Here is a 4,484-nt window from a genome sequence, read left to right as displayed (position 1 = left end):
TATCTTTTTAAGCTTTAGGTTCAAGGTACATGTGCAGGTTTGCTATGTAGGTAAATTGTGTGTCACAGGGGTTTGGAGTTCAGATTATTTTATCACCCAGCTAATGTGCATGGTACTCAGTAGGTAGATTTTCTATCCTCACCCTCCTCCCCTCCTCCACCCTCAAGTAGGCCCTGGTGTCTGTTGTTCCTTTCTTTGTGTCCATGTGTATTCAATGTTTAGCTCCCACTTATAAGCAAGAACATGCGATATGTAAATTAATTCAGCCTCTGTAGAAGGCAGTTTGGCAATTTCTCAAAGAACTTAAAACAGGAAACAGGTAATTGAATGGTCGATTATCATTTGACCCAGAAATCTTATGATTGGGTATATATCCAAAGGAATATAAATCGTTCTAACACAAAGACACATGTACACATATGGTCATCGTAGCATGATTTACAATTGCAAAGACATGGAATCAACCTGAATGCCCATCAAAAGTAGACTGGATAAAGAAAATGTGGTCCATACACACCATGGAATACCACATGGCCATAAAAAAGAAGGAAATCATGTTTTTGCAACAAGATGGATGCAGCTGGAGGCCATTATCCTAAGTGAATTAACGCAGGAACAGAAAACCAAATACGGCATTGGCCTCTATCAGCCTTGATTATGAGGACCTTGTCTGTCTTTTGTATTAGCCGTGAGCCCCTGGGCAAATGCCTTGATGCCTCTACACCTCTGTTTGTTCATCTGTAACAGGGAACAATAACAGTACTTACCTCACAGGGCTGTGATGAGAATTTAATAAGATAATGTGCAAATGTGGGATGAGCAGAATATTTCCATAAAGGGCCAGATGGTAACTATTTTCTTTAAGCTTCACAAAGCTTAAAAGCTTTGTGAATGATCTCTGTTGCAACTACTCAACTCTGCCACTGTACCATGAAGGCAGCCATGACTATATATAAATAAATGAATGGGTGTAGCTGGGTTCTAATAAAACTTTACTCACGAAAACAGGAAGCAGCCAGATTTGGCCCATGAGCCCTAGTTTGCTAATCTCTGGTATAAAGCCCAACACGCAGTACCTGGCACATAGTAGGTACTCAGTGGAAGCAAGCCACAGTTATTATTGCCACAGCTTGGAAAGCGCACAAGCCGAAGGCTCTCCAGAGCTCAGCTAAGTTTCTACTTCTTCCCCTTCTATGCCACTTAACCATTCAAAGCATGAATCTGTGTCCTAGTCCTTGCTACTCAGAGCATGGCGGTCCATGTACCAGCAGCCTCACCAGACCTGTGAGTTTTTTAGAAATGCAGAATCTTAGGCCTCATCCCAAATCAACTGCATCAGAACCTGCATTTGAACAAGATCCCCAGGTGATATCTGTGCACATGACAGCTGGAGAGACACTGTCCTTTTTCATCACCTGCCTGCCCTTCCCAATCAGACAGCACATTGCCTGGCCCACACTTGGAGCCAGTTTCTCTGGGATTGCTCATTACCCCACTCTTCTCTCCATCCACTCTAAGTCGCTTTTCATCTCCATCCCAGGCACACTTCATGACTGGAGGCCCAAAGCCCTATCTTTATTCAGCGTAATTCTCACACGTAGTCCCCTGGATTCCACCCACACAGATGTCCTCAGAGCCTCTGCTCGGTTCTAATCACCCCACACCCTGCTCCTGAAATGATCTCTCCATTCCAGCTGCATAGGCAGCCATGCCCCCAGGTGACCCAGCCAGGTTCCTTGTCTCTTCATTCTCCTCTCCTCCTTTCTCTGTGCTTCCTCTACCCTAGGCACCCCCATGAAAAAATTTTCCAACTCAAGAATTGTATTAGTTCCTTCTTGCATTGCTATAAAGAAATGCCTGAGACTGGGCAATTTATGAAAAAAAGCATTGTATTTGTTCCTTCTTGCATTGCTATAAAGAAATGCCTGAGACTGGGCAATTTATGAAAAAAAGAGGTTTAAGTGGCTCACGGTTCTGCAGGCTGTGCAGGAAGCATGATGCTGGCATCTGCTTGGTTTCTGGGGAAGCCACAGGAAACTTACAACTGTGGCCAGAAGGCGAAGGGGGAGCAGGCATGTCACATGGCCAGAGCAGAAGCAAGAGAAAGGGAGGGGGAGGACTTGCCACACACTTTTAAATGACCAGATCTCGTGAGAACTCAGGATCGTGAGGACAGTACCTAAGGGTTGGTTCTAAACCACTCATAAGAAATCCGCCCCTATGATTTAATCACTTCCCAGCAGGCCCCACCTCCAACATTGGGGATTACATTTCAACATGAGATTTGGTCAGGGACACACATCCAAACTACATCAAGCATCCTGCCTGCCAGGGGATAATCCAGCCCCATGCTGCCTATTATAGCAGCCATTTACCACCACTGGTGGCTCATCTGAATTAAGATGTGCTTAAAGTGTAAAATACACTCCAGATTTCAAATATTTAGTAAGGAAAAGGGAATGTAAAATATTCGCTAATAATTTTGTACTATCAATGATATGTTGAAATGGCATTTCAAATATACTAGGTAAAAAAATTAAAAAAAAATTTCACCTTTTTTTCCCCTTTTTAATGTGGCTATTAGATAATTTAAAATTACACGTGTAGCTTCCATTATAGTTGTATTGGACAGCGCTGGTCTGGCAGGATACCGTACAGATGAAGAATGCAGGTACCAGAGTCCAACTGCCTGTGTTCTGTTCATGAAAGAATGATTCTGAGACTTATTTAAAAGGTAAGGAAGGGTTTATTTAAGACTATCACAGTAGGGGTACTGCAATAGGGGAGGGAGATAGGGATCAACTCTGAATACAGAAAGGACAGGTGGGGGATTATAGTCAGTGAGCAGAGTAAGGAGAGTCAGTGGATGAAAAATTGCGAAGAGGAGACACCCAGGATTGGGGAATTCTTGCTAAACTGACCTAACAGGATTCTTGCTAAAGGCAGGTCAAGGACTTATACATTAAAGGTAGGGGATGAGGAAACTGATCAGATTTCAAGGGTGATCAGAGATCAAAGGTGAAGACATTTTTGCTAAACTGACTTGGCACGATTTTTGCTGGGCAGGACTGGGGCCACATTTGAGGCCTAGTCGAATAGAGGGCTCAGAGGAGCCGAATTAAAGTTTGGGTGAGGAGAGAGTGTTTGTCAGTTTGAATCTCAGCTCTGCCGCTGTCTGGCTGTGGGTTCTTGTTGAAACTGGACAACCCCTCTGTGCTCAGTTCCCTTCTCTAGAAAATGGTGATCATAAAAGTACGCACTTGGAGTATTGCTGTGAGGGTCACACAAGATGATGTGTGCTAAGCTCTTGGCACCTTGCTTGGCATGTAATTATCACTCAATAAATACAAGCATTTGTTATTCTTTCCATAAACATTTGGGAGGACTGATTCTGAAACCTCCAGGGATCCTGAATTTGGAGTACTAGAAATGCTAACACAGATTCCTGGTTTCCTCCCACTTCACGTGTCTTGTAAAGCTCCATGAGCACCCAGTGTCATTCTCCTACAAGTTGATGGTTATTTCTATATCCGCTGAAACTTTCTCTTCAACCACATGACCATTTTTTGCCAAGAAACAGAACTTCCACCATGTCGTAAGTTCCACAAAGCTAAGGTGCTGGTGCTCCCCAGCTACGAGACCCAGTTCCCCTCCATGGTTCCAGGAGCACACCATCCAAATTCATGCTTCATTCAAATGGTGCATGACTGTGGATCATGGACCTCTGGGTCATTCACAAATCCTGGAACTTCAGAGGTAATTTGGGAAGGCCAAGGTCAGCCCACTTAAAACAGTTCTCTCTCTTTCTCTCCCAATTTGAAATTCTTACTAACCCCAGAGTGAGCAAATTACAAGGGAATATTTCTTGTGAGAAGACATGGCAGGCCAGGACCATTGGCCAAACTTGGGCCATTCAACATGTGTCATTGTTGGAAATGGGACAGATAGTCTAATTCTCTAGTGAGGAGATTTAGAATTCTCTGGAGGTAGGAGAAATTCATTTCTTTGCCAGTAGTCTAGCTCATCCTATTAGAAAGGCCTTAAAAGTGTATCATAACAGAGACAGCTGAGTCTGACACCCAGCCCTGCATGGGTAAAGTCAGCTCCATTTATTGGACCTAGATGTAAATTTTGGTAAATAGTCAGACTCTTATCTTTAAGGAAGGGTTTTCTGAGAGACCCTTTGCCCAGCAGAGACCTCGGGGAAACCAAAGATGGCAACGAACTATCCACTCTGTTCTCTGGCCCTATCTCTCCCAACTTCCACCTTTGCTCAGGTAGGTGGAACCTTCATGTAAATGGTTCCCTGCTTATAATGCACATTGGAATTGCCCAGAACATCCGTTCAAAATGCAGGCTCCAGGGTCCAACTTCCAGGTTGAGAAAGCTGATATAGCACCCAGGGATCTGCAAGTTAATTTTTAAAAGAAAGTCACATGGGGCAGTAATTCTAGCAAACTTTCCTCCTAGGCCGCTGCAGAGCT

Source organism: Pongo pygmaeus, chromosome 2 (assembly GCF_028885625.2).
Source record: "Pongo pygmaeus isolate AG05252 chromosome 2, NHGRI_mPonPyg2-v2.0_pri, whole genome shotgun sequence".
In the NCBI taxonomy this organism is placed as follows: Eukaryota; Metazoa; Chordata; class Mammalia; order Primates; family Hominidae; genus Pongo; species Pongo pygmaeus.
The sequence above is the reverse complement of the archived record's forward strand: the minus strand, read 5'-3'. Positions refer to the sequence as shown.